Source organism: Furipterus horrens, unplaced genomic scaffold, assembly GCF_987537825.1.
Source record: "Furipterus horrens unplaced genomic scaffold, mFurHor1.1.pri manual_scaffold_9, whole genome shotgun sequence".
In the NCBI taxonomy this organism is placed as follows: Eukaryota; Metazoa; Chordata; class Mammalia; order Chiroptera; family Furipteridae; genus Furipterus; species Furipterus horrens.
In genome coordinates this window covers 20,943,948-20,960,925 of record NW_028327179.1, presented here as the reverse complement: position 1 = coordinate 20,960,925, position 16,978 = coordinate 20,943,948, and the positions used below count along the sequence as shown (strand labels likewise).

The following is a 16,978-nucleotide window of genomic DNA, read 5'->3' as shown; positions in this document are numbered from 1 at the left end:
CTTCTGGTTCAACCTATCCTGGTATTCTGATGTTCCCATTTAATAGTTGTATGACCTTAAGCAAATCAAAACATAAAACAAGATCTTTTTTGTCCAATAATTAATATGAAATGAAATAAAGTAAACAAATCCAGGAGCCCAAGAGAGTACCTGGCACTTAGTAGGAGCTTAAAACATAACTATTATTATGCAAAATAAAAAATTATTTACCAAAATGACTTATATTTTCTATCAAATTAAAAATACATTTCACTTTTTGGAATACATAATAATATTTAAAACTATATTTTCATATCCTGATTCTCTGGCAGATATTGCAGAGTAAAATTAACATCTCAAATTAAGGTATAAATTACATAATGTATTCTGGGCATATGAAAGTTAAGTGGATCAGTCCCTTTTCTTTTCTTTTCTTTTCTTTTCTTTTCTTTTCTTTTTTAACCTTGAAATATTTCTGGTGTAGAAACTCTTCATGAACACTAGAAGGAAAAGCTTATAGCCCAAACATATAACCAGAAAATTAAACTCAACTTTATTTTACCATAATATTTCCTACTAATGTGATGATACACCTGACAAAATTTAACAAGCTTGCTGATATTTATTTCAGAGCACCACTTTGTAGCCTGAAATGGATACTCATCCCAGCAGGTGTCAAGACTCAACAACAACCCGCTTCCAAAGTTAAATGCAAATTACACACTGAAATTCTATAAAGAAAACAACTCTATTCCTTCTTCCCCCAACACCTCCCCTCCCCCCCCCAAAAAAAACTCCTTGTACAATATTCTCTAAATGAAACTGCACTTAACTGATACAGTAAATTAATCTGGGAGAAAAAAAATCCCTTCTGGCTTAAAGAAACATCAAAGTCCATTGCAAAAATGAGAAATAAAATGTGACTTCCTTTCAACAAAACAAACACCTTGATGCTGATTCTTTACCACATTAACAAGGAATTTAAGGTCCACATATTTCCTTTGAACTTGGTAGTAAGTTTCAATATGCCTAGCATGTTGATGTTAAATGTGGCCCTGACAAGAGCTAATGTATATACCCTTTAGGTTATTTGATACCCTCTATAGAGATGCACTACTGAATTAAAAAGAAAAAAAAGGAAGAAAAAAAAAAGTTACTTCCATGGGTTCAAACATTCACTTGCACAGAAAACCATCAATATTTAAAGTGCTTAGAAAATATTGATCATGCAAATAATTTCACACTAATCTAGACATCGCAATTAATAGTTAAAAAGAAGATTGCAACAAATATCTGGGGAAGTGATTAAAATCATTGTGGTTTGGTACTTACTAGTCATTTTTATTTGCAGAATTGCCAGATTCCAACGGTACTTATTTCTAAAATATCTTTCTCCAGTGCTCTCACCATATCAATATTTACTATAAACTCAATATGTTAAATGTCCCATAAAAGTTTCTATAGGCTACAACTAAGCCCAGGTAAGCGCAGAGGAAGCAAGCCATCAAGTGCAGGAATTTATTTCCCATAGCACAAAGAGGATTCCTGAGAGAAGTAATGCTCTGTATGAAATAAAAGGAAGTTTCACAAGCACCTTCACTTTCTCATTTTTTACATATATAGAACTATTAATAAATGACTTAAAAAGTGGCCAAGGAAAGGAGGCAAAGAAGAAAGAAGGACTCACAAAGCAAGTTTGAAACTCTAGATATCATCTTGAAATGGTATATGGGAATGTAAAATTTCAAATCATTCTGAAGTTTCTGACAAAAGAAAAACAGTTCTCAAAAAGTGTTATTTATGTTCTTGTGATTGATTCAAGGAATGTGTATGTGCTAGCTTGTATATTTACAATTACAATGATTTGCTTTCCAACAGTAATATCTTCAAGGCATTAAAAAAAAAAAAAAAGAAAAAACTGCCACCTCATTCCATTCTCCTTTTGTGATATCAGAGTGACTGAGAAGTAGGTGATTAGAAAATAAAAATCTGTTGTAACTTCAACCTTGCTCTCCCCCGGGGCAGTGGATTATTCCTACATCATAATATCTGTTAGTTAATACCAAAGGCTTCACTCAACTTCAAAGCAGAGATATTAAAGGCTCACTTTCCACTACAAGCAGGTGTATTTTTATTAGCTTTCTCTTTCAAAATTGCTATGACTTCACTTGCGGATATCCCGCCAACAGCCATTATTGAAAGCTTTACTATAATTGCTAAGTTACATGCAACGTCTGAAGCACAAAACCAATGTCACTTGCAGCTCTCCAACAATTGACTGAAACCAAGTGTTACATCATTAAAGCTGAATTACAACACACCCATGGCGTGTTTTCCATGTGTGCTATTTTAAACAATAGTAGAGCAAAACCTGGCTATAAATTCACAGATCCCCAATTTGTTCGAATTCATGAACAATAAGAGCTGTCCGAGAGTCTTTTCTGGCTCCATTTTAGTCAGAAATGTCATGCACCAAAATTAAATGTCTGTTTGGATTTTATTGGAGATGGAAATGCTAGCTTTATGTTATAAATTTAAACAACCTGCCACAAAGGGAGACTCACATTTGTATCGCTTGGGAAGGCATATTCATCTCTAATTGCTTAGGGTAACACAAATAAACTAATGTAAAGTGTTCAGTTTCTTAACTGGTTTTGTGTAGAATAAATCAGATGAAGTGCTGATGGCCTGGGTTTTCAGTGGGTTCAGACTGGATTTCTTTTCTTTGATAGAGTGGATATAGAGTCCACACATTCATTGTTAATGATTGGGAAGTGTTCATGGAAATTCATGAAAATTCAATAAGACATACATTAGTGCTGATAAAAAGAGATATTAGCAGTATACTCATGTTACCTTTTTCCTAATTAGGTTTTACCCATTCCATTATTTGGTGATCCAAGTGGAAATAATTTTTCTGTCATAGTGGTACTCAAAGCTATCATAATTACTTTTTTAGGAAGGTCGACAACTTTTTTATTCGGCTTCAGTGATTTTTATGGTGCCTAGATTCCACCGGAAAATATTTAGTCACTCGCTTACTTGGATAGAAATCCATCACCTGGAATAGAAATCATGGTTAACGTGCCAGCATCTTTGTGCAGACAGGTCCTGAAAATATATACTAGGCAAGGCCATTGCCAAATGACTTGTGTCTGGCCAGCACTACCTTTCAAATGTTCTCTGCATACCAGTTACTGTTAAAATTTATTGCAGCATGTGTAGATAAATATATTTAAGCTTTCATATCCATAACTTAGATAATACAGTAGCAGTCTACATTCTATATATTACCTGTCTTCAGTTATGGTTTTAGTAGCCATTCATAATATTCAGATTTCTCACCAAAATCTAACAGTAGTCTTTATGTTACTTTAAATAGTCACATTAAACCCAATGTAGAAATTAAATTGTCATGCATGTGTGTATATGTATTACAAATTCAGAGCGAAATTAGTGTAGCTTTTAAATATATCCTATTACAGAAAATACATCATAATAAACAGAAGATCTACTCCAAAATCAGAAGAGAACTGCGGCCCTGGAAAAATATACAACAATCTTAAAGCTAAGTGCTAAGCCAGGCTAAATGAACCACTCCTATACTCTCTATTATTTAAATACTGGAATTCATGTGAAAAGTAACTTCTACGCACACAAACACACATACATACACATCAAAAAACTCTATGGGTCATCACTCCTACCACATTCAATTCACAATTATGACAGTAAAAAAAAAAAAAAAAAATCCATCACATTCACCAAGTGGGGGGGAGGGAAACTATGCTCTCACCACAAATATATGTCCACCCAGTTCTTTCCTTTATTTAGAAAATCTCAATGCCAACTGAATCAAAGCAACCATACTATTTTAAGGTTTATTTGTTTTCTTTAAATTTGGCGGACACTGTTCTTTCCTATAAAATTGGTTGACTCAATACGGAAAAAAATATCCACCATTAACTTTCAGCGTACCCACTTGTTATTCTTCATTCTGAATCCCAAAATTAATCTTAATGATTCATGTTTAAGGATTGCTGTTGAATAAGAAATATTTTGTGAAGTTACGTGTTCTAAGTTAATGATTTTGGGGAAATTTAATTTTCATCTTAATGTGTACCATTGAATATATTAATCACATTCTTCAGCTTTTAGAATCTGTGCTGTTATACTCATATTTAAGAATTTGTAATTTGACTACTTTGTGTGTTTTGATACACACTGAGAAAGTCATAGAGAATCTGAACTACATGTTATTTCTAATCTTGACATATCTAGTAAGTCCTAGCTTATGCAGCCTTTACATGATTAAAAAGGCACTTATTAAGTAATTTCTTATCAGGCCTTACACATATTTCAGCAAATCAAGATGACCTAGATATTATTTACATTTAGACTGTAATTTCCCCAAACCACATAAACAAAACCATTTTGACACCTGGTCCTTTAAAGTTCATGAACTTCAACATCTAGAAACATGTGCAGGGCTGTCAAACATTCCAGTGCCTTCCCTGGGGCACCCAAACATATGCAACTGCATATATCACAATGTCATATGCCATCAAGTTTCCTTGAAAGGAAGGAACTGGGTCCTCTTATCAGGGCAGCAAGATGCCACGTCTCTGAGCCTTTGAGATAAGAAGTAAGGGCTTTGATGAAGAAGCCTCTGCAACCTTGGGCTTTCTGAAGTCGGAGTCAAGCATACCCACTCTTTGCAAATTTCCTTTCATTACAAGCCCATAAATAGTACTAAATAATAATGTTAGAAACACACGAGAGGAAAGACCTTAGGCCAAAACTCACATTTCAATTACAGAACACATTTTATAGTTACATACTTTAGATTATCAATCACTGCAGGAGGAAAAAAAGACTAAATAAGAAGGGAAGAAAGGCGTGATTACCCATAAAACAAAGGTGTGCCCTGTAGTTTAGCATAGCTTAAGGGGACTTTGGATGACATCCTCCCCAGCTGCTCACCTCTGCCTTGTCAGAGATCTTCCAAGCTGAGCATAGGATTTTGGAGAACGGGGCATGTGGAAAGGCAGATTAAACTCACCCTTACCTGCAAGGTATGCCAGCCTCTCCCCAGAGAAGAGCTCTTTATAGTTCTGCCAGGGGAAATGGGAGGGCCAATCACAACCCACCTGCTCACCCTGCACAAGCTTAAAACTTGCTAGCGATACATACACGGAATGCAGCAAGAGCAGCGGCGGCCGCACTCAGGGACAAATCTCTTTAGCAGCCTTTGTCCACCTGTCTCTGAGTGCAGCGCCTGCCTGAGTCCTGCCAGCTGTTTCTTACATTTACCAGATTGCTAGCCCTTTCGACTGTGGACAGATAAATTAAAGCACCTGGGCTCCACCTTCCCAACTTTGAATAGCAAGAGGAAGCTACTCTCCAGTGGATTCTTAGCTCCAGCAATTAACTGAAGAAAACGATTAAAGGCTCCAAGGCAGACACAATAGAGGATCTGGGGTTGTAATTAAGCAGTGACTCGGGCTGGCTGGAGGGAATATGTCATAAAAATTTTATCTCTGGTGGAGAGGGCTGGTTTCTAAGGACTTTAGAAATACTTTCATGTACGTGAATGAATAAAGTTTTTTTGAACAATCTATAGATGTTTTAATATCTTGATTTAATCTTTTTTCTCTGTGTAAGACTTTTTCATTTTTTAAATTGAAGTGAAATTCACATAACATAAATTTAATTATGTTAAAGTGTACAAGTTAGAGGCAATTAGTCCAAAGTCATGCAAGCATCTCCTCTATCAAGTTACTAAACATTTTTATCACTCCAAAAGAAAAAGGTGAATTTTACACATTCTTATGATAGGCAAATATTTAAAAGTTATACAAATTTAATTGTAGATAAAAATGATATAAGTTCATTTTAATCATTTAAATTGTTGTTACACAAAATATTTTGCCACTGTAGCTCTGTTTTCAGATTTGGTAGCTGTGAAGTTTTGACCTTCTTAGATTATCTAATTGGAAGTTCAACGTCTGATGGAGATGTATACTTTCAAAACTCTTCCACATGTACATATCCACAGACCTCCTCTTCCCACACTGCAGTCCCCACTCAGGAACCAGAAGACCTAGCACTCTATGCATCCTAAAAATCAAACCAACTTTAAAATAAGTTTATTGTTGAGTGTGTAAATGAGAGAACAAATAAAGGGATAAATGGAAGCTTGTTTCAAAAAGAGTAGATTTCATGAATGTCGACACTGACTCATTTAAAATGTAGTGCACAGAATGAATCATCTTTACCTAACCGCACTGTCCTTAAATATTTATATCTGTTAGATCTTTACTTTAATACAGATCATAGTTTGGTATATGAGGTAGAATTCTAGCTGCTTGATAAAGAATTAAAGAATCGATAATGGTACCAAGTTTTCTAATGTCTCATATATAAATTGGTTAGAGTGCTGTTTTTGAAAAGTAAATGCTACCTGGAAGTTCTCAAACAGAAATTATTTCAATTAGAAATAATGATTATGTCATTAAACAAATAACCCTTAATTAGATTTAAATACATTCAAATAAAGAATACGACTTAGCACTGAATTTGTTTTATGTTTGCATTTTTGATATTAGACTAAGAAACCTATCCCATCTCTCCAAATTCCTCAATTCCTATGCATCTTTAAACAGATGTCTTCCAAATTTATATCTCCAGCTTAGACAACTCCTGTTACTTCCAAAGTTATGTTTCCAGGTATAGATATAGAGCAGGCAGTTAGATATACAAATGTGAAGTTCACTGGAGAAACCAGGAAAGGGTACATAGGTCAATAGCAGATAGGAGGTATTTAAACCCATGAGGCTGAGTCAGTTGCCTCCGGTTGAGAGTAGATAACAGAGTGAAAGTAAGAAGACTGAACTCTGCCCAGGCACTATAAGAACTGAGATTCAGAAGGGAAGTTTGTTCCAGCAGCTGAAAGGAAGTAACTAGCAGGGCAGGAATAAAACTCCCAAGAGTGCATTGCAGTGGAAATGAGAAGGAACAATAAAGGAGGGAAAGGTAAAGGTTGTTACTCTGAAATTAAATGGAAGTGAATTCATAAATGTCTTCTAAATCCTCTTCAACCAAAGGAAAGCTCACTCGTCTTTAAAATCCAGTATTAATGACCTCATTGGTAAATTACCCATGACCTCCACCCCATTTTCACCTACCTCTGCTGTTAATCAGATGGCAGCCTTATGTCATCCTCATATCATTTTCTCCCAGGCTTTAAGCAGTTTCACCAATAAGTTGCTCAGAATGGAAATGTTTTGAGGAGTCATGAGAACTGGCTTGCTGTCTTGATCAGACTTTTTAAAAATAGCTTATTTCATTCAGGTATGTATTTAGAAAGAAATTGCCATATGTTTTAATATTCTGAACACCAGTCATTGTTTTTATTCCTTTGTGAGAATACAGTACAATAGCAAAAGTATAGACAGAAATGAAGTTTGATTTCTACCCTTATAACTCACAATCACATGACCCTGGAAAAGTAAATTACCTCTCTGGGCTTCAATTTCCTCATCTGAAAAGTACAGGTAATAATATAAAATAAAAGGCACTGTGAGGAGCAAATGAAAATGGGTTGCATTCTAAGGACACCCTTGAAATTGATGTACTTTTTCTTACAGAATATTTCAATGTTTTTTTCTCAAATACATTCAATAGAAAATTGCCTCTCTGTCAATGAGAGCTTGAAAACCTCACTTGCTTATTCATTCCTATATCCTGTTAAATTGAGGTTTAAATACTACGCTATGTAGCTATATACTATATTGTGTCAAATAGTTACTACCTTAACACCAGCTGACCTTTAAGTTTTACACAATGGAAAGTAGATAGCCCCACATCTTTGCTTTAGAATTGTTGAATGAAAGAAGTCAGGCAAAGAATCTCTAGTAGGTCCAGGTTTACTTTTTGGCGTTCATGATATCTTAGTCTTTCAGAACACATTACCATCCAGGAAGGAATGTAATTCAAAGGACCGAATTACAAAAATAACACAACAAGTTCTGAGTCATATACACAATTCTGTACCAACCTCCTTGCTTCACTTCACTTCATTGCCTTTTAAAAAATCTGTGTACAGTTGAAAATGGCACGAGCTTCATAGTTTCCACTTTCATTTTGCTGTAATATTAATCACTAAGTCTTTGCAAGATTTGTGTTTGATGTTAGTGCATGCCTTTCAAAAATGATTCTGAATCATGCAAAGGGGAGGACAGATCCATTTATTACTTAGTACTAAAATAGCGAACAAAATGTGCCCTTTTGGTAACCTGCCTTAAATACAGTTTAAAAGTTGAAATTTGCACTCACTCATATACACATAGAGAACAAGAATTAGAAAATAGTAATTTTTCCTTTAACTACCCATAAAATTCTCTGGAAGACATAGGCCGTATGTATCTTCTTACAGATTTAGGAGTTTATAAAAAGAAGCAACTTGACAGTTAACTTGGGCGATATGAAGAAAAGTACAATTCCAAGCTTACGAATTAATCAAGATTTAGAAAATAATACATATTATTGGTTCTTGATATTTGAAGCACCCATAGCAGTACATGACATATAGTAGATACTCAATATTTATAAAATAAATAAATGCATAAATTTATACCATTACAAATACTGATTCTCTAACTTCCTTAAAGAAATTGAGTTTTGGTCCACAAAGCTAAAAGAGACAATTACTAGCAAAGTTACAAGCATAGTTAATTTTGCAACAGGTCTAATGGTCTCAGGTCTAGAATTAATGTGCTTAGTAAAAATACCTTAACTTGACACTGGGAATATGCAGGCATATTTTCTTTGCTTTTGAGGGAAGATTTTGGCATTAGCAATACAGCAGCCCCCCATCTTCCTGCCCCCAAATGGCATGATGATTTTTCCTTGGTTAAATAAATCTCTAAACTCAAAGCAGCTCTCAACATTTTACCTGAATTAAAAAAAATAATTATCTTAGTCTTTTATATCTATTAGTTTATCTCTCTGGTAAGACTGTCATTTTCTTAAGATGCAAAGAAGGAGATAAACTACCCTAAATCTCTCAGAGATTCTGACTCTATGCTTCTATTCTTAGAGTAACTAAGTCACTGTCTCATTTTACCAGGATAATAAAATAAATTCCTGATGTGTTTTGTCTCTCATCTGTTCCCCACTGACTTCTTCCTTACAAAACCATTTCAGTGATTATACTAAATGGAGAACCTAACTTAATGGCTCCCATGTTTACAACCTCTTCAATGGCACAAGTGCTAATGCTCAAGGACCAAGTCTCAAACTTCTTATGTGTACTCCCTACACATCTCTTTCTGCTCTTGCTCATGTTCATTTTTCTAATATTATCCCTTGTGTTCTTCCACTCTCACTTAACGCTACAGCCATAAAGAACTATTGTCGATTTTCCAACATGGCAGGAATTTTCTTACCTACCGGCATTGGCCCAAGATGTTTGGTCTACTTGAAATGTACTTTCTCATAATCTTTTCACCGGTAAACTCCCAATGATGCTTAAGATACACATCGTCACCTCAGGAAGTTTTATCACACACCACAGCTGGATTATTTATGTTTTTCTTCTATTTTCTCTAAGCACAGGCTTAACTTTAACATAGTATTTATCAGACTCCACTGGAATTACTAGATTGTTTCTTCCTCTCCTTCCAGTTCTTAAACACTGGGATAATATCTCATTTACCATTTCCCCCAGTATTGTTACTTTCATCAACTGCAAGATAGTTATTGTTAAATTTTCATGGTGTAGCAAAATTACCTTAAGCATTTTGCATACAATATTTTATTCAATTCTTGCAACAGTTCTATTATTATCCCCAGAAAGCTTACATAGTTACTTACTAATATTCACACAGCTGGCAAATATCAAAGTCAGGATACAACCCAAAATTTGTATATGTCCAGAGTCCCTGTTCCCACCCACTATTAGCAATTCCAAAACAAAGTTGGTACTTTTATATATTTGTTGAGTACGAAAGTGATTGATGGGTCTTTTAAATCCAAGTAAGGTGAATGAAACATCAATGTTTTAGTAATAAAATGCTAATTCTTACTGAAAGTGCTAGTATAATTATCTTATAAATCAAAGAAACAGTCATTTAAATATATCTTGGTTTAATAAAAAGAAAAATACTGATTCTTAGTAGATGTAGTAAAAAAAATGATATGTTAAATTTAGGTAAATTTCAAAACCCATTGATAGAATTCTTTGCCATATAGAAACTATACATTTCAAACCAGAAACAGGCATTTCAAACTGCATATTCTATATATTAGCTTTCAATCAGCAATGTAAACAATGTAATATAAGCATTACATGGACTCTACATTAAGATAAACCAAACCACTTTTGCCAAGACAGATGTAATCACTCAAATTCCATTGGGAAAGAGGTAACAGCATTATTTGGTCTAGGTCTCAGGACTTTAGTTAGTAAATAACTTGGGCTTTGTATATTCATTTCTTCATAACACCTATTTCCAACATTTAAACATTACAAAGTGTTTCAAGTGTTCTGGGCTTAGGATTCAATGGTACAACATGACATTTGTTAATTTTCCTTCATCAGGCAGTTTTTATTTGACAGTTATGGGGATAATTTACTTTAAGTACTCTTTCTTGCATAACTCCTAAATAAGAAGAATATTGCATTGTAACCCTTCCTTTTATTTCAAACCTCCTCACTTATTTAAAAATTACATATATAAAAGTAAAACAGAAGATACTTAAAAAGTTATACTTGGAAAAATCTAAGAATTAGTTTATAGCCAACTTGCTAATTTTTAAAAAATATTATTTAAGGGTTACAACCTGAAAAATGAGTTGACTATAGGCAATATATGACTTTGGAGAACAGTTACTTTAGTTTTGATTATAAGCAAAAAAGCAAAGTTGTCTGAACTGAACTGCACCTTATTTTTTTTTAATTAGATCCACTTGTTTCAGTTAAAAATGCATTTTCAAGTAACTATTTTATATATCTAAATTTACATGCTTTTCTGTTTTACTTGTATTTCTTATACATTCATGGAAAAATTACTCTTTGAAGTACCAATACAGCCTCTTTTTAAAAATAGGTAGTATATTCATATGAATCAAACTTGAAAAGGTTCTGTGAAAAGTTTCCTTCCACATTTATCCTACTGCTATGCAGTTCTTCCCCTCAAAGGACTCCACTGTTACTGTGTGAGTATGTACTTCCTGACAAACTTTATGCACATACAACCACATACATATTCAAATGCTAAAAGACCTAGATCCATGTCCTGGTCCTTCACTAACCATGTAGCTCTGAACAAGTCACTTAATCTCTTAGATGTAGGGCACACCCATACAGTACCAAAAAAGATGATTAGGTTTCTCCTAATTCTAAAATAGCTCAAATGAAGAAAGCTTAGAACAGCAGTTTATCCCTCTATTTATTTTCATTTCAAAGTTTAAGTATCCTTCTTTAACCTGTAACAGGAAATCTAGTAGTTTATTCTTCTCTAAAATATATTTTTAAGATTTTATTTATTGATTTCTAGAGATAGTGGGAGTAAGGGAGAAAAAGAGAAGAGAAACATCTATACACGAGAGAAACATTGATTGGTTGCCTCTCACATGCCCCCAACTGGGGACCTGGCCCCCAACCTTAGGCATGTGCCGTGATTGGGAATCAAACCAGCAACCTTTGGTTCTGAGGCTGGTGCTCAACCCACTGAACCACAGCAGCCAGGACTAGTATTTTATTCTATGGCACAAACTTAAAGGGACTCACATGCTAGCTATTTGCCTCTCCTGTTTGATGCCCATGACCTAAGAAAATCAAACCCTGCCCAGGAGACCATTCATGGACTTAAACTATTCCTTGGCTCTAACTCCTTGATGTCTTGAGGGAATATATGTTCAAGGTGCCCAAAGTTTTCAATTATTCAAGAAAAACTGCAAATCCAGGTTCTTAAAATCTCCTAATTTAAAAATGTTTGTAACCTATAATGTTTTAAATGAAAAATAAATAGTTTGGTGCAGGTCAAACCAAGTACAACCAAAGGTTTGATTTAGCTTACAGACCCTGCGTTTTCTCCCAGACCCTGCTCATTGGCAAATACTGAAGTAAAACAAAGTCTGTAATCCTCCCACCTTAATACAAAAGGGAGACTATTACTAGGATATTAGACCTATTCTTATATCAAAAGTAACCCCTTACGAGCTCTTTCGCATTGACTCTTACAAAATAAATTTCACTCACAGTTCTTGTTCTCAAAGACATTTTTCTGAGCTTAATTATTCCTCTTGTGACATTTGTTAGTCCAGAATACCTTGGATATTCAAAATAATGTTTTTATAATAATGTTTTATAATATTATAATTGTTGTGCTTATATATCCTACTATATAATATATAATATAATAATGTTTTATAAATATGTTTTATTAGTAGAGGGAGTAAATATAGGGTAGGGCACAAAAGTAGGTTTACATGGTTCATTTGAAAAATAATACAATAATTAATAAGCGATTATACAAGAATAAACTCCATGTTTCATATATAACTGTAAACCTATTTTTGCCTCACCCTGTAAAATCCCTTGTGGTGTATGTAATCCAAAGAGAACAATTTAGCATTTCAAAGTCTACTTTTTCTCCAAAGGCCCAGGCCCACATTCCAATGACCCAACTTCATCCAAAGGATTCCTGAACTCATTCATCTATATTCTCTCTCGAGAGAATCTCCCATCAACACATCTATATACTGCTAAGGTCAAATACATGCTTAGAATGATGCTGGCCAGAAACAAGGAAAGTGCACTGAATGATGGATGAAATAGCCATTGTCAAAATAAAAGAATTGAGGATCAGCTGACAGAAGGCTGAATGAAGAGAATAACAAGAATTTCAAATTTTAAGTAAAACTAAATGCCTTGAAACATGCTGTATTTTTTTTAATGGATATTCTCTAATATGTGTTATTCTACTACAGCCTTGACTAAATTTCTTTTTATTTATTTCTTTATAACACTAATATATTTTTAGAGTCAAAAAATCTACTTCTTTAGGGCCATATTTTTAGGAGTTAAATATGAATAAAGTATCTCCCTCCCTTTTACTTGGATATTTTCCTCTGAAATAATGTAATTAGCCTGAGGGAAAAGTACCACTGTAGACTGAAATAAGTCCACCACTTTAGTTGTGGTAGGGATAGATTTAAAGTAAATGGAAATGTCATATAAAATTATCCATAGCCTTCAGCAATCACCTGAAGAGTATTTAGCAAACTGAGAAAAAGAATTTTTGCCTTGTGATTTCCACACAATGTCACTAACAAAAATGGAAGATAAAGCATTAGTTTCTCTAAATTTCCCTACATGTTACTGTAAACATGTCATATGTCTCACATTGAGACTTCTTTCTGTGAGTGATACCCCAGTGACTTATAATTAACACTTTAGGGGAACAAAGTGGAAGAAATATATACCTCTGGTTGCCTTTACACTAGGAATGTTGACAATAATATAATCTTGCTGAATGTTGATAACATTCTCTGGGCAGAGAGCTATTAGTGGTTTTTGGTGCATGATTTCTCAGACAGCCTGCTTATATTGCTGTCATTTACATTAAAAATACTGGCTTGAGTATTCCAATATTCAATATTCTCCCAATCACAAATTTGTTCCCGGCTCTGCCCCAATGATCTGACTCCATTTCCACTGGCCTGGAATTCCTGTAAGATCTATCCTTACCAGTAAGAAAACCTGTCTGGAAGATGGATTTATAGCAAGCAAATCGGTTTTTTAAAAAAATCTACTTCAATGATTCATTCGTCTGGAGTGAGTTTGCAGATTGAAAAGAGCAGTGCGGTGATTCCACGGAGAAGCAGTCAACTTCTCACAAAACACAATTGGGACCACAACTGTCCTCGTCCCGTCTTTTGTGTTCTCGTGTATCACATACTGGAAAACCTCATAGATTTAACTCTTCAGTACTCAAAGATTGGCTGGTTTGGCTCAGTGGATTGAGCGTCGGCCTGCGAGCTAAGTGTCGCTGGTTCGATCTTCCAGTCAGGGCACATCAGAGAAGGAAAACTCTGACTCCAAACAACCTCCGCTGCCTTGCGGCATACCTCTTCAGGGGAAAGGCTAGGGGAGTAAACCCCGACAGAAAATCCGGAGCCGGAGTCCCTAAGGTGGTTTGACGTTGTAGTCAACACCGGCAACTCCTGCGGCGCACCTGAAGCCAAGCTGTATCGACTCCGTCTTTCCCTTGGACCCTTCAGCTGCGAAGAGAGGGGGGGTCTGCTGCATGGGCAACAGCAGACCCTCCATATCACCCTGCCCAGGCTCTGTAGCTTCATCGCAAGATGTCGATTCAACACGGGAGGAGACAGATACCGTGTCACTCCCGAGTCGGACTGCACAGCCATTCTCGGCGGTGCAGATAGACTCTTAAGAAGCTACACCATCGTCTCTCGAGACGGACGGCTGCCGACGACTCAAAGATTCCTCAGAATCTCATTCTTCTTAGTAATTAATTAATTATATGAACGTAAACCAAGAGCAACCATTTAATCTGTTTTCTTTTAAACCACACAGCCAGTATGAAATCTTAAACAATGAAGTAACTTTAGAAATCCACTTCATTCCCTTGACTTTACAGATGGTGAAACTGAGAACTAAGTGACTTTCCTCACATTGTTAATTCATAACAGCATATGTCTGGAATACGAGTCCAATTTTCCTCCATCTCATCACAAGTAATTTAAATACTTTGTATAAATCTAGGCCAAGCCAGTGTCTGACACTGTAATAAACAAACACAATTTATGAGAGGTAATACCTTTGTGTACTATACACTAGATCAAAACCCAGGGGAATAATTGAATTTTGGTAAAAATAATGTAAATGACAGCATAAGATGTATGAAAAAAATTTCTATTAGCTTTTAATATGTATCAGCCAATTCCCCTAGATCCTTTACGGAAGCACGCAGAGAAGATGATACCACTTAAATAGCAAACTTAGGAGTGGCAAGTGAGGGTGTCAGGCAGCAATTTCCTACCAGCTAGATGCTTTTCTCTGAGATTACATGTCCAAATGGTTATTAGTGAGCTTGCGGTGTCTCACCCGAAACATAAGGGGTTGCCTAATATTTGAGAGTCAGAGAATAGATTTCTACTTCTACCCTGGAGAGAATGTTTCAACTGTCAAAGGGTTGAATACCGAACAGCCAGTTTTGCTCTTCCATCTGAACATTTGCTTAGGAAAAGCTGTCACATGGGATATTTCATCTCAGAGAAAAAGAATGAACAAATTAGCTAGCTTTTCCTTCCTGTAACAATTTGATCACAGCGAAGTAATTTCCAGAATGTTGTGGAAGGTTGCATGCAGCTTGTTTTTTGGTTGTTTTACTCAGTAAAAGGAAGCTTGGTTCACCTGTGACATGCAGAGCATATGGAGGATATTGAGAACGATAAATGAAGCATGATTCTTGAAAGATGGGAATTAAAAATGTTGTTTAGCCTTGTTGGTTTTCATTCTTGTTGGTAGCATGCAACTTTACCCAGGTAATTATTAGGTAAAATATATCTTTTTAATCTTTATCATATTGTGACATGTATGAGAACATTAGGTATTCTAAGTAACTGAATTTTTCAGCTTAAAGTTATTCCATGAATATAATAAAATTGTACTATGTTTTAGGTACACTGGATAATACAGTTATTTACTCATGTAGTTTACTCCTTAATAAACTTCAATCTAGAAACCAGACTGATTAGTGGGCAAACGTCTACTTATAACAATGCAAATTTAAACTTACCTTTGTCACCTTTAAATATGGAGCCGCTACCCGACAAACACAAATTCCGGTACCTACCATTATAAAAGTAAAAATTGCAATGCTTTAAGGGGAAATAACAAGTGCTTAAACAAATCATTTGATTATAAAAGAGGTAATTCTGAAAACTAAAATTCTGTAATAGTGATTCTCTGGGAAAAAAATTGTTTGGTAGCATTTCTTGAAGTCATGAGTAAAAATTTTAGTGATAAAAATGTACACTTGAAATTGTCTGTGCGTTTTAGCCAGTAGGAGAAACGGCAGCAGACGTCCAAGAAGCATCTCATATATTTAAGGAAAGGAAACACCATGTGCTTGAAAGTGCTAAGTGATCATTTGGATATCTGGGTTGTTATTATGCATTTCGATTTGGCTTTAGGAAAATCATGTCATTTTCATGCTCCAGTAACTAATGTATTTTAATTGAACACATAAACATAAAAAATTTAGTGTCGTATTAAATAAGCATTAATAAAATGTTACCAAATAGCTGTATTTAAAAAGAAAAATTATTGTAAAATCTTATTTAATGTTTACATATAGGTAGAGAGAAAGAGGGTGGGTCAACGTATTACACAGTATTCACATTACTTTCAGAAGATGAGTTCTGATTTCCATTAACCTTGACTATCTTTACATGTCAAGCAATTACTATGACAGAAGAAATAACAGATCCTCTTTTACCATTAACCTTTGGAAAGGAGACCCACTATTTCGTGTACTTCTAACCATTTGACACAATCTATTAAAGCAATGGAAAGATACCCCCAAACAGAGACCAGTCATTTGCTCATTGTGAATAAAATAAATATATAATCCAAATATAACCTCACTTTCAAAGGCAAATAAGACAATCTCTGCAGTTGTCTTGCCTATTTTTAAAATTTTTACGATGGTAAATAAACCCTGGAAAATTCCTTCATAGATTTTACCACCTGAAACTGCAGCTGTTGGCTGCCGCTATCAAAGCCTCACAACTCCAAACTCACGTGCAAACCTCATCAAGGGCAGACATTTCTAATTGATTCCAGAAGTATTTCTTTTGCTGAGATCAGGGGGCAAAGGAAGAATAATGAGCAGATTTTTAGAGGGAATTGGGGGTTAGGGTGTTGAGGAAAGGGGGAGGGGGCCTTTTAAACTCTCGGGCTTGG

General features: G+C 35.0%; 1 protein-coding gene across 1 annotated transcript in view; it reads right to left on the bottom strand.

The window, feature by feature from the left end:
- Positions 1 to 16,978, bottom strand: part of AGMO (alkylglycerol monooxygenase) — a 299,845-nt gene that overhangs the window by 106,899 nt on the left and 175,968 nt on the right. The window lies entirely within an intron of this gene.